Genomic DNA, 25,994 nt, shown 5'->3' with positions numbered 1-25,994 from the left:
GTACACTTGGCCTCGCCTCACTCCCTGAAATTCGGCGTGCGAGGAGGAGATCCAAGGTGCGGAAACTTCCCCGTGTCACGTCAAGAGATTCCCGACAGCAAGCTCCAAGCTCCACCACCACGCCTCTCCTAGCACAACGTTTCATCGTAGGAGTTATCTCTTTTTGGAGAACACAGGTTATATCCATAGCAAGGTGTAAATGCAAGAAAATATCATCACCTTCAAAAATGCAGGTCTGGTGGCTTGTTTTTTTTTGCAAATGACCTCTTTGTCCATGTGTTTGACAGTTTCTCCATGTCTCTTTCCACTAGCAGGACCACAGCTAGAAAACCAAGACCATCTCAGACACTTTCTGGCTCAGCAAACACAGCTGCCTGCACTTAGGATGCGTATTTTGGGGTTGAAATTGAGATGCAAACTGCTGCTAAAATAACCGCCACAGAGGAATGGTTGCTTTTTCTCCTGAAATACAGAGACACTTCCCATTTCTTCCCTTTCTCCCGACTAATTTTTACCAGCCTATAGAAGGAAATACGAATGGCGTGACTCAGAGGGAGGATCATCTTCTCCCCAGCACAGAAATGCACACGTGCACCCCAGAGGAGCTGGATCTTCTGTCTATAGCCACCAGTCTTCAACTAACCCCATTGGCACAGCTCTGTGTGACATGTCTATAAGAAAACACAAACAAGGCAAAAAGAGGCAAAAGTACCAAGAATTAGAAAATAAAACTGCAGGACTGTCTTGGCTGTGATGAACAGGAGTTTTCCTCTATTTCATTGCAGCATCCAATGGAACATCCTAGGAACCAGCAAGCCAAACACAAGGATCCTCATCCTGTGTGCGAAGGAGAAACTTGGATGGACTAGAGGGAATGGCCTCAAGTTGTGCCACGGGAAGTTCGGGTTGGAAATGAGGAGACATTTCTTCTCAGCAAGAGCAGTCAGGCACTGGGACGGGTTGCCCAGGGAGGTGGTGGAGTCATTGTCCTTGAGGGTGTTCAAGGAAAGGTTGGACCTGGTGCTTAGGGACATGGTTTAATGGTGATATTGGTGGTAGGATGATGGCTGGACCAGATTATCTTGGAGGGCTCTTCCAACCTTAATGATTTTCCGATTCTAAGTCTGACACTTGTGCACGGAATAGACTGTGTGGGGTTGGGTCAGAATCATCCATGTGGTCATGGGATTGAAGTTATGTCTGGGAAGGAAGTGAAGACAACATCCCATCATCATGCCTGCAATAGCTCATATTGTATGTTGGCTCACCTGCTTCACAAGCTCTTAACTTCTGGAATACATCTCTAGAAAGCATCATCTGGCATTTATTTATTTATTTTTTTCATTGCCTCCAGTTTCACTGCCTTCTTAGCGTGGTGCCCAAACACCCACTCATTGAAAAAACAGAGTGGGGATCAGAAGGACCATGCGCAGAGGGATCAGGAGAAGACATTCCCTCCGATGCAGGAGGCCAGATCCAACAAGAGCTCCTTGCTGTGCTGTGCAAGTCCTCCCACAGCAGCAACACCAGGAATCAGAGCACAAACCCACTGCAAAACTGCAAAACTCATTTTAAAACTCGATCTCACTGATATGCCAGGCCTTCCAGCACCGCTGCTGGGTATTGATGCAGATATTGCAGCCCCCGGGGCACATTTCCAGCGCTGTTTGCTCAGTTAAAGTCCTCCTTGCTCCCAATACAGCTGGCAGCAACACGAGCAGAAACAAGATTCAGCACAGGGGAAGACAGCTCTCAAAGATATATCTGTATCGCCTCGTTGCAGCAAGGTCTTCAGAGTCAGCTATCTGATGCTTTAGACACTCCTGTAATGTTATTTATGAATTTAAAAATGTATACAGGCTTCAACACCCTCTCCTCGTCGCTCTCTGTTAGCATGTGAATGCAATTTAACACAATTAGGCAGGACAGAAAGCTCACGCCTTTTTACAGGATCAACTGCATTCAGGTTGTTGGGCAAGATAAAGAGACTCCAGGCCAACGGGCAGGCTGGCCAAAAGCACGTCACCACCTCCAGATCTTTGCAAAATTGGTCAGGATTTTGCAAGGAGGAAAAGCTTTCCCAAAAGGCATCGCGTCCTGCTACAAGTCTACACAGGCATGGGGAAAATAATACTAATATTAATCAATAAATCAGATAACCTTGGATTTGTTGGTTTTAAATGAAAGCTTTTGTTCCTGCTAAAACCTTAGCCTAGAGAAGAGGAGGCTCAGGGGTGACCTTATTGCTCTGTATAAGTACATTAAAGGAGGCTGTAGCGAGGTGGGGGTTGGCCTGTTCTCCCATGTGCCTGGTGACAGGACGAGGGGGAATGGGCTAAAGTTACGCCAGGGGAGTTTTAGGTTAGATGTTAGGAAGAATTTCTTTACTGAAAGGATTGTTAGGCACTGGAATGGGCTGCCCAGGGAGGTGGTGGAGTCACCATCCCTGGAAGTCTTCAAAAGACGTTTAGATGTAGAGCTTAGGGATATGGTTTAGTGGGTACTGTTAGTGTTAGGTTAGAGGTTGGACTCGATGATCTTGAGGTCTCTTCCAACCTAGAGATTCTGTGATTCTGTGAGACTGGAAAACCCACAACTTCATGGAAGGCACTGGGGTGAGTGGCTTCATGCGCAGCCTTTTTATTTGAAACCCTTAATATTGGGGCAGAAAAGAGGGAGAAGGTGACAGAGGTTCCAGGGAAAAATCAGACATTGCTAATTCTGGGTGTGTTTTTTCCTATTTAAAAAAGAAAAAAAAATACCCCATAGCTCCCCAGCGACTTCAGAGCAACTTCAGGTGGTAGCAAAGCTCTCGATGGTCTTTTTCCAGGAGAAATTTAAGAGCTCTTAGCTTGTGCCTCTTGAATTTTTACGAACACAGATCAGGAATTCGAGAATAATCAGTGTATCAGCTGTACCTCTGAAAGAGGGCATGAGATGGAGAACCACCTGAGCGCAGGTTCCAGGCACCAAAAGCTTGCACACCTGACGTGTTGTAGGTGCTTGAGTCAGTCCTACGTGCCCATATCCCCATTTCCTAACCTAAATCTGCCCTAAAGGTGCTGCCCTTTGTGAAAGGGCTTTGAGATCTCGAGCTGTACTACGCCAGTAGAGGTACAACTACAGGTAATCCAAAGTAAATCACTCCAGAAAGCTAATGGCGCAGTCTGTCTGAAAATAGACAGAAATCCCCACCAAAAACATCCAAGTCGTCATGATAGAAAAATAAATCCCGGCAGATTGTTGCTAGCATTATATGAATCATCATGTTGTTATAGCAACTTCAGCTCCGCATCGAATCTAAAAACCAAGCACAGCTGAAATAATATAACAGTATTAAGTAAAAATGATATATAACAAGATAAAAATGGATCGGCTTGATCTCAGAGGAGCACCCACACTTCTTTCTCACCCTCTGAAAACATTGCTTTCCTGTATTTAAACAAAGAGAAGAAGACTTGGAGCTTATGGAGGAGAAGCAGAGCGCTAACGAGCTTTTGGATTCAAGGAGAACCTCTGAAACGAAGATCACCCCTTAAATAAACCCCAGTTGAAATAAAACTCAGTTGAGACCACCAGAACAACCTCACCAACTGACCCCATACAGCAAAACTCCTGCGTTGCTCCAACCACACGTTGCCACATCAGCTCAGGAGTCGTGAGCAGAGATCCCGAGCAGCACAGACCCAAGGAAGGGGATGCACAAGGTGTATTTTTTAAAAAACTTGCATCTACATGGGGGTATTTTATTATAAAAAGTGAAAAGCATCACCAAGGTTCCTTCCGCGCGAGCAACAAAGGAAGGAAGGCAGCTAAATATTTGATTTCAGGGACACATCTCGCCTCCCGGATGCCTCAGAAAACACTTTTTTGCCCCAATTAGTGCCCCGCATACCCAAGAAGCACCACAAGGCACTGATCTGCTCCTCCTCCCTGCAGGCTGCTGCCAGCGTCTCAGAGGTTTGAAGGGAAAAAAAAAAAAGAAAAAGAAGGGAAATAGCTGGGAGGTTTGCAAATTTTGCTCTTGAGGTTTCACGCAAATTAAAAACAAACAAAAACAACCCCGCAGCTCTAGTCCCAAAGTCCTATTAGTCTCAACAAGAGCACTAAAATATTTCCTGTAACTCAATTAATTAAAAGCTAATAAAAAGAAACAGCCTAACTACTTTTTTTCAGGGTTCATGACAGCACAAGCATCACTCTGCCCCAGACAGGAGAAATGTTTTCTTTTTTTTTTTTTTTTTTTTTAATGCATTTATTCATTAAAGTTTCCTCGTAGGCTGTGTAATGAGTCACTTCTCCCTGCTTCTCTAGAAAGTGCAAGGGAATGGAGAGGTACAGGACTTAAAGAGGATGGAGGCACTCACAAAGCTTGTTAGAAAAGCTTCCAAGGGAGCCACAGATAAAGTGAAGCCGCTCTAAAACCCTGCTCAGACGCACAGGTTCCATCCCTTTTTCCTTATCACCGTAACTTTCCCCGGGCTCAAGTCTGGCTGGCGTCTTGCTCGCAGCCAGCACGGAAAAGCCGCCCCCTCTCCCTTACCCAAAAATAACTCCCCGAGCTTTTCTTCCTCCCCAGAAGAGTTTGGGAGGAGAAACACAGAGCAAGTAGGATGGATGCTGCTCCTCCCATGGGCTTGGTGGCTCAGGAATGCAGACAGGGCTACCTCTGCACCATGAAACATGGAAAGGGAGATGATAGAAGTTGCTGTTATCGATGGTCTTAGCCTGGTCCCACAGCTGCTCTCCGAAGCCCCTCAACTTTTCAGGACCTTCATCCACACCCTGAAGCCCCCCAACGTCAAAGGAAGCAAACCCAAGAAGCAGCATGGAAATGCAATATGAGGCTGGACAACAGGAACAGCGTGCGTGCCAGCGAAGTCTTGACGTATGTTGAGTGCTGATGGAGCCCCAAGGAGCTCAGGGTGATGAAGTTGTAACCTCCTAATAGAAGAAACACTCAACTTAGCCAACTCAATGCTCCTTAGGGATGGAGAGAGCAGAATGGCCCCTGCACAGCCCCAGCACCAATTTATTTACGCAGAATTTGACCTACAGAGCCAGGCCTCTCGGCTGACCGCGGGCACAGCACTCGCTGTCCAAGGACAGCAGGGAAAAGCCCAAGATGCCACATAGAGCACGTTGGACCAACCAATTTAACGCCTTCACGAGCTACCTGCTAGCTACTAGATGCTGAGCAGAAGGCAGCTATGTTGTCTTTGAGCTGTTGTCATCCATTTGTCCAAGACTGTAAACCTCAAGAGCTCCCTACCACTCCTAAAATAAGACCAGACCCCAAAAATAGCACACCCTGAGCCCAACTCTCATCCATGTGCAGCAGTAGAGGTCCTGAAGTTGCCCTGGTGGTGGTCATCCTCATGGCATGAGATCTTCCAACCTCACCTAGAACGAAGTCTTTCACTTTTCTAGTGTTTACTTTACCTGGGAAAGAAACAAAATAAATCCTCATAGCAATTAAAAAAATATCACAAAATATAAAATCCAAAAAACAAACTGAAGGCAGAGTCAAGGAAAACTTTTTTTTTTTTTCTTTCTTCAACCTAGACTCCTTCCAAAGGGTTCACATGCCAATCTAATAATAAAGCTGTCATATGGGGTGATGTGATTTTAGCTTTCAAGCTGAAGGTTGCCATGGGAGGCTGTTCCCAGCAGCAGCGCTGCACGGCGCTTATAAAAGGCCTTCGCAGCACCAGACACCGCTCTGATTTCTGAGTAGGAAGAAATTCCCTATTTTCTTGAAAAGTCCCAGAAAAAAAAGCCACAGTCCTGGAAAGAAACGGAGGGGAAGAAATGGGGCTGTAATTCAGAAGGCTGTGTAAGTGTGGATGCAGCAAAGCACGGGCTTGGGCACGCCATCAGGGAAGCTCAACCCTGCAAGTTGGTGCGCATCAGCTGAGCCACGGGTGCTGTGTTTGCAAACACGGGTTTGCTCGGACAGAGGAGAAGATGAAAGAGGATGCAACGATCTCACGCACCGCACAGGCGAGGAGCAGAAACAGGAACGGTGACTGCAATACCCCTGCAGCAGTGCATTAAGCTGCGGGAAACTCGGTGCATTTAAATCCTGACTTTCCTATAAAAATGAGGCATCGCCTCCCAACCTGCTCACCTGGCACGGGACGAGGTTTTTAGGATAAATAAGATCTATATACAGGGAGCGGCACAAAGCTGGTCAAATAAAAACGACTCCCTTAAACGCAGCAAACAAGTAAACACAGAAGCTACGTTTCTATCCCAAATGGTGAGATTTAAGAGCCCGTTACAACCTGCAAGATTTACTAAGGAAACACAATAAGGAGTTTTACCGAGGACTTAACGCAAGGACGGAGCCATGAAGCAGCAGGAGGGGGAGATGGAGTAGCTATTTACCTTCACACACTGCGCTGGAGACTGCTGAATACTGATTTATAAAAGGCTTAATTCACGTAGTCAATGCTGCCAGCCATTAGGTGCTTTAATTCTTCACAGGTTAAGTAAAGCTGAGCTGGTAGATGAGGTGTTTGGATAGGGGTGAATGCTTGGAGAGAAAACAAGCTGCTCTCCTGTGGACACACGTTTCTAGGAGGTTAATGTCAACAGAGACACACAACTGCATTATTTAAAGGACAAACTGAGAATGCGATGCATTAATGATGACAAAAATCGAGTGAAAAGCAGCAAATGACTCATCTCGAGCCAGTGCCCAGAGGTGAGGGCAGAGGCAAAAGCTGCCGTGCCCTCTACCTGGTCACCACTTCTGGGCTCCACGTCCCCACTTCCAACTTTAGCACCACTTAACACAGCCCGGGATGTCTGAGACAAAGAAAAGGAAGGATCCCATCCGGGTGAATCTCTGTTTCCATCAGCAGTGCAAGGCTCCTACAAGCATACAAGCATCATAAAGCATAGTGATGGCCGTACTGTAAAAAACAAAAGCTATCATAGAAAAGAAAGAAACCCAAAACCAGGCTGTTATTTACATATTCCCTGTTCAGCCATCACGGCTGTCTCGCTCACGACACTACCCTGTTAGTTCTGCTCCAGGACTGGACCGTCTTCTCCATTGCAAATTGACGACAGGAGATGCTATTTTTACAAAACCACAGCCAATTACAGCGGAACCAATAAAGCGGAAAGCCAAATCCTTTGTGGCTTTCTGTTTGTAAGGTTTGCAGGGGACGTTCGCCTCGCTGTCTCCAAAGCACCACGGCTTCCCTCAGTTCTACCCAAGCGAGCTGCAGTAATTAACTCTCCCACAGAACTTGCCCGTCAGGGGTCCACTGCTGAGACGCTTTCTTCAGAGTGAAAGCTGGGACTGAGGGGGTTAAGTTGGACCTATAGTGGCTAGGAAATGGCAAAATAAATTTAATTTACTGCTGCTCTATTTCAGGCAATTCCCCTGTTGCTACTTTAACTTGTCAATGAAAGAACAACAGTATTATGTGTCTGTATATATGCATTTTTTATGTGCTATGCCATTGTAAAAAAAAAAAAAATAAACCTTTTCCCTTGCATCTTGACAAAGACACAAGACCTAGATATTACCTACAAGGTCTCATTAGATCAGGGAGATGGTTTTCAAAGGCTATCAGATCACCAGTGCCACTGGCACCAACCAAGAAAAAGGTCAGCACCTTGTTTCTACCATGGAAAAACTCTCCCTCTCTAGCTGGGATGATAAATCTCATTTTCTAAGGTTCATTACTGACATGCTGTCAATAGGGCTGATGGAAATCTGGCTGATGACGCAAGAGTCTTCAGTTCAGGGGATCAGTGGAGCATCTGCTTGACATGGAGAACGGGGTAGCCGAGGTGGGCTGAAAACAGAAGCTGCTCTGTGGCTAGGAGTCAAAAGAAACAGAAGATCACACAGCTGTGCGAAGCAGATGTGTACCTGCAAAGAGATTTGGCAACACCCTCTAACTACTCAGCATACCTATCCCTGCTGAGATGCTGCTTCTTTGTCAATGCCAAGAGCCTGCAGGCAAGATCTCCTCCAGGAAGGTTCACAACCTTGATCTTCGGTGATGCCAAAGCTTTTGGACTCAATTTAAACCACCATGTAAGTTATACATGGTGTGATCTAACGACAAGAGAAGGGAAAACAATTTAGTCCACCGTTCAGATGCATAACTGGAATGCTGGGGAAGGGAAATTTCAACAGCACGGATCCAGCTGAGGTCTTGCACTTCACAGATGAGCGTGTCACTTTGTCTGGGTTTGCGACAAAATCATGCCATGGGCCACAGAATCCTTTGCCAACAGAAACGTTGCCAGAAAATACAGATTAGCAAAAAAGCATTAGTGGAAGTGCCCACACACTCCATATTTTTTCCTGAAAATTCTTCACCGGCAGCAATTCTGAGCCCAAATAATCATAAAAAAAAAAAAAAAAAGAAAGAAACAGACATTGTGATGCACCAACTACAGCAACTGCTACCAGGAACACATTATCCAAGATAAATTATTGTATTAGTTGAACTATTTTGTTACAAGCAGAACAAATATCTGTAGAAGGCTTCTAAGCCAGCCCACCACCATCTACCCAACCTTCTCATCTCCTTCTGTTCCCAATGCTCCTCCTTCCCCAGTGCTGCATTAACAAATTCAGGGACATCCTTACCAATGGTATCAATGCCTTGCCAGCTGAAATTCAAATCAATCAACTCCTGGAAGCAGCCGCAGCAAGTAACTCAATCCTGTTCATCATTTTAACTTATCGTATCGATGTATCAGGTCAAGCTTGAAATCTCTATTTATATTATCAGCCTTCCTGATATTAAGATAATCATGCATCAAAAGGTCCTGATAAAAAGTTCCTTGTAACTTCACAAGAAGTTACAGTCTGCCTATTCCAGCAGATATATTCCTATGCCTGGGACAGTCTGCCTATTCCAGCATCCTTTTTTGACCACAGAGAGTACTTCCTTCCCCTGATATTAAGACAAGGAACACTATGAAGAACAAGAAAGCCCTGCCATGCTGAAACTTCAGCAACGGGGCAGTCTCCAAAGAAGCACAAAGCTCATCTTTTTCAAAAATGAACACCTGTTGAAAGTCTCTAAGAAATAGAAGTATTTACTCTTCCTCGAATCACCTTTATTTTACCTAAGCTAGACGGAGCGATGATTCTCCCAGACTGATTTTGAAAATCGTTGAAAATGGTCCTTTTAACTGCATCCACTTCTCTCAGCAATGCTTTGATGGGGAAATGAACTCTGTAGCCTACCGAGATGCAGAAATATTCTTCTCATGCTCTTACAGCCCTCTCTCTGTTGCCCCTCCACCAGCCAAATAATATCTGCAGCACCTACAGGCCATCATCGGGTCAGTTACATCTGGTAAAATCTGACAGAAAGAAAGAAAAAAAAAAGAAAAAAGTAATTCCTATCATCTCAAACAACTTTTACTCTGCCGCTCACCTCCAACTAGCTATTTTCCTTCCTACAACAAATAATACAGCATCATTCTGTTATTTCGGGAAATAGATGTTTTCTCCAGCGTGTGGGCAGAGGGAAACAATTTGTATCCAGATTTTTGGATTATTTAAAGGGAGAAGGAGGAAAAATGTAAGGACAAACTAATCAAACATTCTTATTTTGGGGAAAAAAGAACAACAAATATTTGAACTGAAGCTCTCAACTTCTGATACCAGCTATTAAGAACGCGGATAAAATCTTTTATTTATCTCACATGCGGCAAGAAGACTTTGTAAAAAAAAATAAAAAAATCACAGGGGACATAACCCAGCGACAATCTTCTCCATTAACTCAAGAACGATGTTCTATTGAATATTTCAAGCGCAATTACACTGTAACAAAATGGCATCATGCCACGAAGTCCTATAAATTATTCTCTCTCAATGCCTCCCTTCCACGCAAAGACGCCAGGAGGCTGAATAAATAAAGTGCTCTGAGATCAAACGATGAAAGGCACTGAAGAGACGTTGAGGATCCTTCCAATTACCATGTTTGCTTGAAAGCAGAAAAAGGTTACCTTAATGGTTGGCATCACAACTTCCAGATGGGATCTGGCCACTTGGCCACGCTCACCACCTCTTACTGGAGCTCGGGAAGGATTTCCCACTCTTGCCAGCAAATCTACTGGGCTGGACACCTGCAAGTAACTGGGATTTGTTGTGCCAACGAGATGCCTTCTGCAAAGGAATGTAATGGACAATATTCAAAACAACAGCAGCCCACTACGATGGAGGAGATGGAAGGAGACACACTGAAGGGGTGGATTTAATTCAGAAAACTGACTGAAACCAAACACAGCAAAAAATAAAAATAAAAATCAATAAGCAAGCTTAGGGCCGACAGATCTAGAACTACATAGCTTCCTTCCTCATACCACAAAAATCAGGAAAAAATAAGAAATCGTGAAATGCAAGAGGTAAGTGACTTTTTTTGAGTAATTAAACTGGAGCACAGGATGTGAAGGCCAAGAACTTAAGCATGCAAGGGACAGTGAAGTAGGTAACGAGACCAGCCAATGCTGTCATAACTAAGCTGTAACACAAATGCTCAAGCCAGCCTTAGTGATTAACCATCAGGGAAAAAAAAAAAAAAGAAAAAAAAAAAAAAAGAAAAAAAAAGAAAAAGAAAAAAAAAGAAAAAAACAGGGAGAAATAATCACGGCATTTGTGTATCAGGGCACTACTTTCTCGTCTTTTGAGCACACTATTTCTGGTCGTCATCCAAAAGAGAGATTCTGGAGCTAAATGAACCCTGTGTCTCACTAGGCAATTCCTGGGCCGCTTATAATTAAAGGCACCATTAAGCCTTCAGAGACACCAATCCATGCCAAGGTTGCACAGATGAACTTGGTCCAACTACACCACATACAGGAGATACACCAGATCTCAAATAGATACAATTTTATGGGAAGCTTTCTCAATGTCCTACAATCTTAGGATCGTTGAAGATACTCTTGCCTCTACCATCCCTTCAGCGCTGGTTTCAAAAGACTTTCCTTAGTCATCTGCCAGCAAGCTTAAGGTGTAGGAAGTGGAAAAAAAAAAGAAAAAGCCCATCTAATCACTTATACTGTGGAGAAAGCAGTAAGTAAATAATCTAGTTTACACACAGAAGCAAGTATCTTCTCCCCATTTCACATTTTTTGGGGGTAGACAGGAGGGTAATATTGTGAATTTCCTTTTTGAGTGCTTATTTTTTCAGGGTCAGAAAAGCCAAGTGAGTGTAAATTCTTGTGAACTGATAAAAAGCCACAAGCATAGTTCATCTATTCGTGAATACAGTCCTTTAGAAGCAAAGTAAAAGGGTAATTAAGCACTGTAACAAGGGCTCTCAGGCAACCTGGTCCGAGAAACAGAACATCACCAAATATCTGTTGGTACAAGATGCTGGTCAAGTCTTTCTCTCTTCATTTAAGGGGCAGGAAGAGAGAACAAACTACAAATCGACTCAGAAACAGCCATCATCTAAGATACTAAAAATATTATCATCTAAACGCAGGAGGGTCAGAAAATAAATTCTTAACTGCCTTCTCAACATAATGCAAAAAAGCAAGTCTATTCTTAAGCATACACCAAGGCCAGTGAATTTGGGAAAAAGACAGATGGGAGAGTATGTAGGAGAATATGTTCCTGAGTACTTCCACAAATAGGCTACCAAAAGTTGACAGAGATGCTGTGTCACGAGATGAAGAAGTCACAGAAGATGTCTTTCTTTCCCCACTGGAAGAGACAAAGAAGCCTTTGGTAATCCTTGTTACCACTGCATTGCCTCCAGCCATTTGCCCTTAAACAAAATGGCCTCCCATGGTCATAGGGTGATGGGCACCACCTTCTCAGCCTCCCAGCAATATGATGATGATCACCACAAAGACTTACAGTGATACAAGAACCATCAGTGGTCCCTGCTGACTTTCCCATCTATTAGCCCCACTCTCCGGTCATTTAGGCCATAGCTGTAACTTGAAGCTGTTGTTGGGCAGCTTCAGCTCAGCTGGAAAAAAATAATACTAAAAAAATCATACAACATAACTACCACCCTGAAAATTGGGTAAAAATATAAGCTAGAGTAAAGGAAAGAGAAATGAATACATCTGCTGAGAAGGCGAGCACAACTCAACACTTCTAGCAGCCACCCAACATGTGGCTTACCTACTGGTAAACAGATAGTAGTTGCTAACCCTACCACAGCTAGCAAGTGGTAGAAGACATGCTAGGAGATGACAGACAAATCCACCAGAAATCAGGCATCTTCTGCTCTTCAGCAGATGGAGCACAGACAGCAGATGGAAATCCTCCTTTTGAGGTTCATGTTTTAGGCATTTATTTTGTTGCATCCCAGGAGTTATCCCCACCAAGTGCAAGGTCACTCCTGGTGGTGTAGCTACCAGTAGTGTAGCCAGTCAATACTGCTTCAGACCTGAGGTCACTTCAGCCTCTTGGGTTTCCTCATGTTCAAGTAGGCTGACAAGAACAAGAATTTCATTGTGTTGCTGCCCAAAAGCCATCCATAAGGAGCAGATGCCCCAACAAGCAGAAGTCAGAAGACTACATTCACAGAATGACAGAATCATTTAGGTTGGAAAAGACCTCTTAAGATCATCAAGTCCAACCATTAACCTAGCACTGCCAAGTCTACCACTAAGCCATGTCCCTAAGTATCACATCTACACATCTTCTACCAGGGATGGTGACTCAACCACTTTCCTTGCAGGCTGCTCCAATGCCTCACAACTCTTTCAGTGAATGATTTTTTTTTTCCTGATATCTGATCTAAACCTCTCCTGACACAACATGAGGCCGTTTCCTCTTGTCCTATCACTTGTTGCATGGGAGAAGAGACCAATCCTCGCCCCACTACACTACAACCACCTCCTTTGAGGTAGTTGTAGAGAACAGTAAGGTCTCCCCTGAGACTCCTTTTCTCCAGGATAAATAACACCAGTTCCCTCAACTGCTCCTCATAAGACTTGTCTCTAGACCCTTTACCAGCTTCGTACCCCTTCTCTGGACATGTTCCAAGGCCTCGATGTCTTTCTTGTAGTGAGGGGCCCAAATCTGAACACAGTACTCGAGGTGCGGCCTCACCAGAACCGAATACAGGGGGACAATCACTTCCTGGCCCTTTTGGCTGCACAATTCCTGATACAAGCCAGCATACCAGTGGCCTTCTTGGCCACCTGGGCACACTGCTGGCTCATATTCAGCCAGTTACCGACCAATACCCCCAGGTCCCTTTCCAACAGGCAACTTTCCAGCCACTCTTCCCCCAGCCTTTAGCTCTGCATGGGGTTGTGCCCCAAGTGCAGGACCCAGCACTTGGCCTTGTTGAACCTCATACAGTTGGCCTTGGCCCATCGGTCCGGCCTATCCAGATCCCTCTGCAGGGCCTTCCTACCCTCAGGCAGATCAACTCACGACTAACTTCGTGTTGTCTGCAAACTTACTAAGGGTGTACTTGATCCCCTCATCCAGATCATATTCTTCCTTCCCAAGTGCACAGTGTCCACCCAGCAGACTACACATGGTGCTGTGGTGATTTTACCCTGCTACGCAGTTGAACACCACCACAACTGCTCTCTCACACAAAGAAAAAAGGGGATAAAATATAATGGGCTCCTCCACAGGCTGCAGCGTGGAGATCTGCTCCATGTGGGACCCATGGGCCGCAGGGGGACAGCCTGCTCCACCAGGGGCCTCTCCACAGGCCACAGGGGAACTGTTGCTGCATGCCTGGAGCACCTCCTGCCCTCCTGCAGCCCCACCTTGGGGCTTGTTGAACCTCATACAGCCCCACCTTGGGGCTGCAGGACTGCTTCTCTCACATTTCCTCACTCCTCTGTCCACGCTGCTGTTGTGCAGCAGCTTTTCCTTTTCTTAAACGTGCTCTGCTAGAAGCACAACCAGCATTTGTCCATTTTGGAGCCGGCTCTGATCTGACACAGGGCAGCTGCTGGGCCCTCCTCACAGAGGCCACCCTTGCAGCCCCCCTGCTACCAAAACCTTGCCACAAAAACCCAGTACAGGTGTTTCCAACATAAACCTGTCATTCTCGGACACTATTCACATTACTTTCCCACTTGATCAAGAAATTGAAACCATAACTAAGCGCAGCTGGAGACTAACAGAAACGTGTAATTCAATTGAACCAATTACTTGATTTTTGCCACTGTACTTCAAAACCAGACCCAAATCACCTATTGCATGAACTTGCTTTTTCTATTTTAAGTATCTCTGCTGTCCAACAAACAGCTTCATTTACAGCCAAGTCAGAGAGGCTTATCCAAGCCATAGGTGAGCAGGAGACAAAAGAAAAATCTTTTTTTTTCCTCCCACATATTTAGCAGGCCAAAGCAAACCACGTCCTCTAGTTTCTATGAGTTACATTTATCTATGACCATTCGTAATTCTGAAAGCAAACCAGAAGTGATAATACACAATCCCTCTGCAAAACGAAACAGAGATGGATGGAGGCTAAGAGGTATAATTTAAGACAGTCTATATTTTTCGCAGTTCCAAGAACGCTGCATTCAGGCTGCAAGAAAAGCCGCTGGTAAAGTGAAATCAGCAGAAGGCAAAAGAGTTTACAAATAATATCTCAACACAAAAAGGAGCTCATTTAGGCATTTAAGGAACAGAAGAAGCAGACAGCAAGTCTGTATATGCAAGAGCCCTCCTCTCCTCCAATGCAGTCATCCTCAGAGGCCCACAAGATCCTGCGATGAAGCAGATGAGACTTGCACTGGTGCCATCCATAGTAGCACCCATTGTGACAGAGACCTCCTCCTCACCAAAGCCATGCATACCAACAAAGAAAAACAGTTTTGAGTCATCTCCTGTCTCCCAACTGGCTCGCTCCTTTTAGCGCAGAAGTCTTGGTAGCCAGGATTTTCCTCCAGTGAAGTGGAAAGGATTGCTTCCCTGAGCAGGCTGGGCTTAAGCTCTCAGCCTTTCTGCAAATGCTACAGGAGATAATCAATGTAAAGAGTTAACTTCTTCCCTCCTAAACACTATCATCTGACGAAAACAGCTTCTCAGGCAAAAGAGAAACTCTTTACGTGCTATTGTTGGAAGAATGGAAGACAGGTCTACACTGGTTGTCATCAGCAGGCATCTGACAGACGTCTTTTCTCTTCGACAGCTCTCTTTGATGTCTTCACTGTCCTCCTTTTCAGTTCAAACTCCAGCGGAGTTTCATACTGAGGACAGGCTGAATCTCACACGGCTTTCCTTTCCGGCTTTGGACCACCTGCATGGACACCATTTCCATGACACAACTTATGGCCTGTAAAACAAAGACAGTTGCCCTGACCTCATGGAGGTGCTACCTTGCATGTTCAGGTTCCTTGACATCACAGTCTTTGGTTTGCTCCACAAAAGCCGTAGCAGCAATAAAACCACACATTTCCACATTGCACAGCACTGAGTGCTGAAGAGCACCATGTTCTCAAAGCCAAGAGTGGAGCTGAGCATCCCTGCCCTTTTCTCCTGCAAATCTTCACCTGCCATGATGATCCCGCTGCCCAGTTCTACATCCCCACAACACCTCTGATGTATCCATGGATGCTTCACCTCCACAGCTTCAATTCCCACCAATTTCTCAATCCCTGCTCCATAGCACCCTCCCAAACACCAGGCAGGCAGCAAGCAGCATACGTGAATAATCAGGACCCCTACACATACTAACTGGTTGACTGGATGATCCCTAAAAAATAGTTAATTGTTGATTTTCCCTCTATTTCCCTTGAGGGCACTGAGATATTAAGCCCTTATGTGCTTCATGAACAGGCTCATTGATGGCTGGGTAGAGGAGAAAAGCTGAAATCAGCGATCTGTAATCTCTTCTTTGATGTGATTAACTCAGCCAACCTACTAAAGTGGAAGAAGCAGAAAGAGACCAACAGCAGAAAGCCTTAAAAGAAGTGAGAGAATTGAGACCAATAAAAAAAATAAATAAATCCACTCCTGAAAACAACTTAATAGCGCTCATTTGTTCTCACTTCCGTACCCAGGCCCCACACACTGTATTTGTATTTAATTTTCTGGTTCACCAAGTAGAAAAATAACCCCTTTCCTAATGCTTCTTGTTTTATTTACACACTTAGTCAGAACCAAGCTAAACACTCAGATCTGTCGTTGAAGGTTTCAGGTGCTCCTAGCTCTTGTTTGCACCCACGGCGTAGCAAAGCATCAGTGATGGGCACTTTGTTCTCCATGTAATGAATAATGGCATTGCCCAGAAGAGGCTAGCTTCCATCTCCTCAAACCATCCATGGTCCCACCACACCAAACAAGGTCCTTTCATACCAACCATGGTCCCACCACACCATCCATGGTCCCACCACATCTCAGTGGCTTGTACTCAGCCTCTTCAGCTGTGAGTGGAAGACTAACCAAACCCAAGCAAGAGCAAAAAGCTCTCACGGAGCTCAAAATTTCATCTCGTCTAGCCAAATTCCAAGCCTTTTTTGTTTTATATCCCTTTAATTTTATTTCTGGTAGGGTTTCGTTTTGAATGAATTTGGAGCTGGCTTACCACACAGGCGCCTGGACACCAACACCAAAACAGGCAATAGAGATGGAGCCACTTAAAGGAAAATTTTAAAAATGAAATAAATAAATAAATAAATAAATAGAAACCCTGATTTATATTGGCTTAAAATGATGTGAAACTGCATCTTTGGGCTGCAGCTCTGTGATGCATTAGCTCTGACAAGGGAGGTAAGTTCAGACCTCCCCACACTGCTCTTTCCCTGCCCCACGCCACGCTTGGCTCTCCGCTCTCTTGCTAATACAGCAGCCGGCAGCTCACGCTGTAAATCAGATCAATGAAACATTCAGTTAAAAATAACAGCCAAAAACTCCTCCATTGCAGGAGAGCCTTTAGGATTATAAATGATGAAAGCGTGTTTCTAAAAAAAGCTGAGTCGAGAGCAATTTCTGAAGAGAAGGTGGCAAGAACAGCACCAACCCCAGCCAGCAGAACATGGGGACGGAGAGAATCAAACCTAAATCCAGCCTTGGGTGGAGGGCTCACTCATCCTAAAGCAGGGATGAATGGATCCATGGTGACCTGCAGCTGACACACACACTAAAACCAAGAGAACCATGATTAATTACCACATGCAATTAATACGCTAATGTAAGGACCCCACATGAATTGTGTAATGTCTGTAAGGTCCAGGGTGGGAGCTGGACACAACCCATGGGGACACTACAAGGGTTGGGCTGCTCCAAGATCTCCTGGGTGGCCAGAATGATCCTGATACTGGGCAACTGGGTCTCAGCACCCATAGCTAGTGGTGACCTGGCTTGAAGAGGACATGGTCTGGCTCCCTGTGGAGATGTCACAGGAGGAGGATTTGAATATTTGGGGCACCACCATCTTCCACTTGCGACCATCTCCTCCGTTATTCGTGCTCCATGGCCGAGAAAAGAAGACTTATTACTTAGGATTTATTTTTTTTACAACTGTTTTTATGATCGATGCTGGAAAACAGAAGGCTTTTGGGAGGGTTTCTTTTTCTCCTTTTTATCTGATCTCAGCATCTTCCATCTAAGCATACGTTGAGTAAATAACTGGCTCTCTTCAGCCTGCAAATGGGACCGCCATCCCCCAGATCTCTGCTTCCCCCACAGCAGCTGGGTCCATCAGGAGGATCTGTAACGTCTGTGGCTGGCTCCCAACTTCTCCACGCTTGTGCAAACACACGTGGCCATGCACACCTCAAAGCCACGCTGCAGCATCTCAGCTGCTTCCCATCCCGTGGCTGGCTGGCAGCTGTTCCTGATGCCAGGATGCAGCCCTGGTGCAGTGGTTGCAGCTTTGAATGCCTCTTGCAAACACCTAACTCACCCTTTATCAAGCACTCAGAGCAGCTAACCCTCTGTTTTACCCACGGTGACACCGAGCTGAAATATTCTTCTGCTTAAACACCAAAGCTACAGCTACACGGCGTGACAGTGGCTCAGGACAGAGGAGCTGCTACCACATCACACAGCTCTGATATAGTGTGGCCGTATAACACTGCTCGTGTTATAAAAGGAGAGAACAAGCTTCTAAAGATGCCTGTCTAAACCCGATGTTTCTAGGGGAATTTAAGTTTCATGACAAGCTCTTTTTGCTTCCTTCTTTTCCTCATCTTTTTTTTTTTTGGAGGGGAGGAGGAAGGGGCTGTTCTTTTTCCTGTCGTCACAAGCAAATGTAACTCTTCTTTACCCAAACCGCAGCAAATGCAGGTTTACTAAACCTGTTAACACACCAGAGGAGTGCCTCCAGCACCGAGGGACAACAAGACAGATGGAACAGGAGGTGGGGAGGGGACACAACATCCCCCCTGCAGTGGTTTGGCATCATGCCGCGTCGCTCTCTCGTCTTTGAGGCTTTTGTAATCTCTCCGAATGGAAGGCACAAACTTCCCAAATTCAAATCAAACTCAGTATTACGCACGAGGTACCCAAATACATCTATAAAAATGCACTCTTACGGTATGGCACGTGGTATATTTCAAACAAACGCAGCTGAAAACCTCCCAGCGACTGCACTAAGGGGTTTTGCTTACCTTTGGTGCTCACGCAGCTTCTAAGAAGTTGAGTCTCTTCCAAGTATTTTAACTCAATTGCTTGGAGAAACTCACCAGCGTGGGACAGAGCCAACAATCCTGTTGTGTACATCTCTGCAGTCTTCCCCAGCTAGAGAAGACTTCCCCCACAAAGCCATCTTAAGGCTTCCTCAGGACCCACTGCCCTGAAAGGCTCCAGCTGTGAGCTGGGCTCTGTTTCCAGCTTCCACACTGCCTGTTTTCATCAATTTCTCCCCAATTAAATCCCAGGCTGCCCAAGGCAAGAACCACCACCATTACATGCCATGTCCAGACGCCCCCAAGAAATTTCTGGTACTAAAAGAGCAAGCCACAGAGCTGTGTGTTAATACTTGCATGTGGTTTCTTGAATAAAATAGATGATAAACAGCAAACAAGACCCGATATGCACCATTTTAGTTGACCTTTGACTCCGAAGGAGCCAAAGCAAGGTGATTCCAGCCTATAAACATTCCTAATTCACCAAGCAAGAGCAGACCGAAGAAGCTCAGACCTCAAACCTTGCAGGTAAGCACACTACAGCACCAAATCACCCCAGTTGCTTCACCTTAAAGAGACAAGAGGGAGGCATTGACACTGAAGTGATGCTTTGCGGTGCACGTATTCAACTGCCAGGCTTCCACAAACTCTGTCATGTAGTATTGTGGCTCGGGGAAGAACAGAGACAAGGCATAGTCATCTGCACCTGCCTCCCAAGCATCCTACTGCTGGAAAATGGATAGAAAAGAATCTCAGTTAAATGGAGTGTTATTCTGCTTCGGTACAGCACAGCAAGAAATGGATTTGCATCGTTTTGGTTTTTAATCCTCAACTAGATTACATTTAAAAAAGGAATCACAAACTTAACGAGACACAACAGCAATTAGAGTGAGGGTGGCAAGAAACTGGCGCTGCATTTGTCACGGGAGCAGTTTGGGAGTTACCCTGAACCAGCTCGTACCATTGATCAAGGCATTTCTTTGCATCAGCCTGCTGCAGCACGCAGATAAACCACAGCTGCACCGTGCGCATAAACTGCGCTCGGATGCATAAATCTTAACAAAGTGGCTTCTTATTTTGAGGCAAAACCAGAAAGAATTATACGTTGCATTAAACATTTTCTCCTCCGTCCTCCTCTCGACCGTCTGAAAGATCAATTAAAGTGCTTTTGCATAAGACAGGCAGCCAAGCGCTTTCCAAAATAAATAAATAACGAAGCCCCTCTTTGCTTTTAATATGATCCCCAAAGAAAACAAGTACAGCGGCTTAAAGATTCCCACAGCAGAAAAGAAGAAACGGTCTAACCATCCGTTTAAGACTTCAGAAATCTGTTTCATTCTCTCTTACGTCTCTCGCTAAGTTTTGAGTGCTCAGACGCGAATATTAGTAACACACTGCAGCAAGCTGAGTTGTTTCCCCTCGCACGAGAAGATGTGCAAGTCCTTCCCCTGCATGCACACACATTCGCTGCTTCTGTCGCTCTTCTGTTTGCAAAGATAGCAGAAAGAAACTACAATTTTGATTTTAACACATTCCTCCCCTTCTGAGGCTCTTTCTGTCCTGGATGCCAGCGATAACACAGTTCAACAACACCACCAAAACATCCTTGAATATTATTTTTTCCATGCTGACCAGCAACGTGGCTCAACAGCAAGAGCCTGAGCACTGGGAGAGCATCACTGAGCTCAGCTGGTTCCCCAGTTACCAAGCTTAATAGGAACTGGAGGGAATGGGAACTGGAAGATCCTCAAGACCTACTCTGTTCTTCTTGTGCTGCCCCATATCATGTCCTTGCAAGGCGAGGAACTGCTCTCACCAGAAACACACCTTCCTAGCTTTTTGGAGAGCACCAAAGAATTACCCCAGCACATCACGGTGAACCTCTCCAAGCCCGTGTCATTGGAGAGCAGTTTTGGGGAATGACATCTCCTTCCTCCAACAGCAGTGGTGTAGGGCATGAGCGCTCTTCCACTTCGCCCAGGCAATGCCAAGGCTTTGGGCTGCCTTCCAGCCGTGCAGCCTGGCAAGGAAATCCCAGCTCCAGGCATAATCCCCGTCGAACTCAAAAGCAGGAGAGCTGGCATGGAAGGGAAACCACTGCCCTACTCAACTGAAATAGGAGGAAAATAGCTTGAGGGGTTCAAAATAAAAAAAAAAAAAAAGAGCTGCAAGGTGAATAATTCATTTGGGCAATGTGCAGTGCCCCGACTCTGTGCGAATTGTTTGAGTTGAAGGTTCACAGTTTAATCAGAACTGCAAATAAATAAAAAAAGAAAAGAGAGAACTACTACAGTCAGAAGTACAAGATTTATCTTGAGGAAATGAAATAGGTTTCTCGGTAAGGGACTTTTATTTAAAATAGAAAAAAAAATACCTTGCAGTTTGTCAACTGACCAGTAAGGGGAGTCGGTGCCTAGAGCTTCAAGCCAACCACACAGACGCAGTTTTGGGTGGAGAAAATGCAAATAAACAATTCTGAGGCGCTGACATTCAGAATACGCTGGTGGTTGCCAGAAGATGTGAGAGGTGGATAGGCAGAGAGCATCACGTCCAGAAAAGCCCCTAACCCAAAGTGCTGGAAAAAGGAAAGGAACCGAGAGGCAGGACGGTAGAAGACAGGCATGGTTTTGCTTGAAGATGGGCTTCTCTCTCCTTGTGAGACTTGATGGATAGAATGTGAAGGTCAGGAAGGAGAAAAATAAAGGACAGATGAAATGAAGATAAAGCTTGGGATAAGAAAATAGGAGATAAATCTCAGTGTACTTCTGGCTGTGGTATTCTGGTGGTAGCAAGTTCCCCCAGAGAGATGTGGGTCAGTTTGTTCCTCTGGTAGCCTTGTGGAGACATCAAAGAGGGCACCACACACCTGAGAGAAGACTTTGGAGGATCAGCAAGGGCTGATCAGACTATTCACCACCGAGTCCCAACAGCAGAAACATAAATATGGGGGGGAAAGAAAAAAAAAAAAAAAAAAGAAGCAATGCACAAAACATCTTGCGCGGAGTGGGATTTAATAATATCACACAGTGTCTAAAAGAAAATGTCAGCAGTAGGAACTCATTAAGCATTGTATGGGGAACAGCAGCAAAATCACTACTGCGTCTACACCCATGCTGGGCTCGTCAAGAGAAACCAGGCTGCCACCGGCTACGGGGCCAGGGAGAGGAGCACTCAAACGCTTACGTTTCTCTTTGCTGTTAATCTCATTAACCTCCTATTTACTCTGTTGTGGGTGATTACTCAGGACGCTAATAAGCATACTTTTTGCATACAGTTTACCGCACGTTGCAAATCTGTTTAGCTCTGTATATGAAACGGGGCTGGAACATGCCAATTCTCCCCATGGTATGGAAACAGAGGTAAAGAAAGAAAATCCTTTTTATAGAGATTTCTTGCAAGGAACGTGATTTCGAGGGTAAGAATTAAGAGCACAACACCCAAGTGATTAAGGAAAAAAATGATGAAGCCTTTTAGTGTTTTTTTTTTCATTCCTAAAGTATTTTGTGAAGAGGGAACAGAGACACAGACCAAAAATCCCCACGAAAAGACTGATTTCCTACTATCAGACTGGAGCACATGAAATAACTATTCCAGCCACGATACAAATTACGGTAACAGTATTCCAGGTGGGAAAAACAGATGTAGTTTAAGGAAACTACCGCTGCTGCTAAAAACTCTGAAGGTTTTACAAATACAGTCTGTTACGCCCTGAAAAATGAAACTTTCACTGACCATCTGTTCCTAGCAGAGAGCATCCATTAACGCTCGCTTTGGCCAGAAAGCCGAACTCAAAGTCAGCAAATGCATGGCAAGTGTGGGCCATCCCGGAGTTTAATGAATTAGCAGCCAAGCAAGGCAAGATCAGCCACCAGGGGAAGAAGCTGGATGGAGATTTCCCCCCTCCACCTCAATATCAACCACTGAAATCAAGGAAAGAAGCAGAAGATGCCACCCAGAGGGGAACATCTACAAGCCAGGAGCCTTCAACCCTTCCTCCACACCCACCCCAGGGTCTACAAAACACAGCATCCCTGCCAGCGAGTTCAGGAGAGCTGGAGAAAAACAACCAAATCAAACCACCTGAAACAGCAAGGATTATCACAGGGAGAAAACAACAAGTATCTCACCCACACTTCTATTCCCTTGTGATGTGGAGCCACCGGTTTCGCACAAGCCAGCAACAGCACAACAGACCAAAGGCTTGTCTCAGTGGTATTGTCTCTGCGGAGGGAAAAAGAATAAATGAAAATCAAATGAAAAGCACATACCATTTTTTTATTTGTTGTTTCCCCCAGCATGAGGTCAGGTATTCCCAAGACCGAGGTTTTAGCCGTACCTTCAGATCCAAACCCCCCTTTCAGGGGTTTTCATACCCTATGAATTTGTTACAGAACAAAAAACTTGAGCAAGACTTCCTTTGGGTCTACACGGTCTCTCTGACAACAGTATACCACACATATCAAAACAAACACATAGGAAAACTCTTTACCTTTAGTTTCAGAGTGCAAAGCTGCCCAGTGAGAAATAGCAGACATTTTTCTGCAATTTCTGATTTCACACGACTTTGTCATTTCCCCCTGCTTAGTGATCTCATACTTCATATTTAATCTCAGCCAGTTAAGCAGGATCTGTCGGCATTTCTCCTACATTTTCCACTAAAAAAAGAAAAGCCCATGCAACTACCAGAACTGCTGACCTGACGTCCCAGTTAGAGGCACACAGCTGGGACAACCAGGTGGGCTCAGCACTGAACCAGGACTCAGCACAGAGGAGCAAAACCCACACTAGGACAGCACCACACAAAGCTGCACAGAGGCTTCTGTGTTAATAAGATCATGTTTTAAAGCACAGTTTGCAGAATACTGGAAAATCATTACGGTATCTCCATGGTTCATTTTGAATTATATACACACACGATTTAGAGGAAAAATTATTGCTTGGGGGAAAATTATGCGTGTAAGAGTATGTGCACGTGTGCGTAAAGAGCAAAAGACAGAGGTAATGTATCAATATAAACAGATATACAGCCAGCTATTTTATATCGGCATCCATAAAGATCTGATAGCTCAGATCACTCTGGAGTGCATCGTAAGCGATGCCCTTAACCCCTCTTTTTCACACTTGAGTAAGTTTTTCTCAAATTCAGAAGGAATTTAACATGTTTTTAATGCGATTTTTTTATGCTAAAAAAATAAAAAAGGAGGCTCCATGCAACCTGTAGTATGTTTTGTCGTTACTGGTGTGATAGCGAAATGCAAAAGAAATATGAGGATATATTCTGAATGGATAAACTTTAATAATGTACTTTATAAACTACTTCCAGAAGGATGAGGTGTAGGCACCTCAGGTAGAGGCACTTTTATTGCATGTGAAGTTCAGATGTTGAAACACTATTCCCTTTGTACAGAAGTTATTCCTCAAGTAAAGCGTTTTAATTTTACTGCTGAAAACTTTGGCCTGTTGGTATGCTTGAAGCAGAAGGAGTAGCACCACGTAGCACTCAGCCTCCCAGGCTCCTCATCAGATCTTCCGATGAGACCTTCTGATCCCTCCTTGTGACAAGATGGCGGAGAAGCCAAACCACATGGGATGACTGACAATGAATGGCAAGGGATGCTGAAGAAGCTCCCTGCCCTCAGATTTCCTACCCTTAGAAGAACCACACAATTACCGTTTCCTCCTCTTTGACAAATTCAAACTACTTCCAGACCCTCAAAAGCCAACAGAAGCAGCTCCAACACATGGGGAAAAAAAATAAAAAATCATTAGGGGCCTTTAAGTTAAAGTACAGTACCCAGAGTCAGCTTTCGAAGAGAGGGTAAATAAGTAAGACCTTTAAAATCTAAGATGGTTGCTCAGCAACACCTTGTCATGCTACATCACACAACGCTTCTTACTCGTTATTTCCCTGGCCAAAGGTCAAAATTCATCTTTCCAAGAGACAAGCCTTCCTAGAGAGCGAGTGATCAAACTCCCACATCCCGCTATCTCAGGAATAACCCACGTCTCCATCCTGGACACCTTCCAAACATCAAGACGTCCTGAAATTTCTCAAGGAGGCAGTCTTCACTCTTCATAATTACTGTACCACGACACACGCAGCGCTGCCACCAGAGAGATGTAGGATTCCTTGCATAAATCTGTCTTCTCTGTGTCATACACGAGGAATCACAGAATGGTTTGGGCTGGAAGATCATCTTATTAAAGATCATCTAATCCCAACCCCTGCCATGGGCAGGGACACCTCCCACCAGCCCAGGTTGCCCAAAGCCCCATCCAGCCTGGCCTTGAACACCTCCAAGGATGGGGCATCCACAGCTTCTCTGGGCAGCCTGTGCCAGGGCCTCACCACTCTCTGAGTAAAGAATTTCTTCCTTATACCTAATCTAAATCTACCGTCTTTTAGTTTAAAGCTGTTAACACTTGTCCTATCACTACACTCCCTGACAAAGAGTCCCTCCCCAGCTCTCCTGCAGCCCCCTTTAGGTACTGGAAGGCCACTGTAAGGTCTTCCCAGAGCCTTCTCATCTCCAGGCTGAACAACCCCAACTCCCTGAGCCTCTCCTGACAGGAGAGGTGCTCCAGCCCCTTGATCATCCAGGTCCTTCTCCTCAGGGCTGCTCTAAATCCACTTTCTGCCCAGCCTGTGTTTGTTTGTGCTTGGGATTACCCCATCCCAAGAGCAGGGCCTTGCACTTGGCCTTGTTGAACCTCATGAGTTTCTCACAAGTCCACCTCTCAGGCCTGTCCAGGCCCCTCTGGATGCCATCCCTTCCGTCCCGCATGTCGACCACACCACACAGCTTGGTGTCATCGGCAAATTTGCTGAGGGTGTACTCGATCTTTGTCCATGTAACCCACAAAGATGTTATTGTGTCCCAATACTAACCCCTAAGGGTCACTACTCATCACTGATCTCCACCTGGACACTGAGCCATTGATCACAACTCTGTGTGAGTGCAACCACCCACCCAACTCCTTACCCACCAAGTTGTCCATCTGTCAAAAGTATCTCTAATTTAGAGACAAGAATATCATGTGGGAAGCATCAATATGAGGAACCACTGCCTGCTGCCTCCCATCTAGACATCTTCCATGCGCTAACGAGTTCCAATAATTCACAAAAAGAGCAAAACTGATCAAGTTATAGACAGCAATGATGGCAGCTGCGGTTATCTCTTTTCATCTGACCAATTACTCCTTCCTTTTTGTAAAATACTTCAACATTCAGATGATTTATTGCAACTTGAGGTAAGGAAAAAAGTCAGAAATCTTGCCTCTGGCAGTTTTACGTGGAGGAATCCTGTTTTGCAAGAAAACAGCATTACTTGTCCTGCACTGCAAACTCAGGGTGTTCTTGCTCTTAATGTAAGAGTTTATCACTTTTACATAGCCTAAGATCAAGGTTTTTTAAAAAATGCTCCTGCAAATTAAATCAG

General features: G+C 45.0%; 1 protein-coding gene across 4 annotated transcripts in view; it reads right to left on the bottom strand.

Moving 5' to 3' along the window:
* TSNARE1 (t-SNARE domain containing 1) overlaps window positions 1–25,994 on the bottom strand; it is a 448,956-nt gene that overhangs the window by 409,406 nt on the left and 13,556 nt on the right. For 2 of the 4 annotated variants that reach the window (XR_011807322.1, XM_038174847.2), the window contains exon 2: window positions 22,683–22,776. The exons of 1 other annotated variant lie outside the window; for it this stretch is intronic. The gene's annotated coding sequence lies outside the window, so the exon portion shown is untranslated. The remainder of the gene's footprint in view (window positions 1–22,682; window positions 22,777–25,994) is intronic. One more of the 4 variants, XM_038174848.2, reaches the window with a different exon arrangement.

This window comes from Anas platyrhynchos, chromosome 2 (assembly GCF_047663525.1).
Source record: "Anas platyrhynchos isolate ZD024472 breed Pekin duck chromosome 2, IASCAAS_PekinDuck_T2T, whole genome shotgun sequence".
Taxonomy (NCBI): domain Eukaryota; kingdom Metazoa; phylum Chordata; class Aves; order Anseriformes; family Anatidae; genus Anas; species Anas platyrhynchos.
Note: the sequence above shows the minus strand (reverse complement) of the source record. Positions and strands in the feature narration are given on the sequence as shown.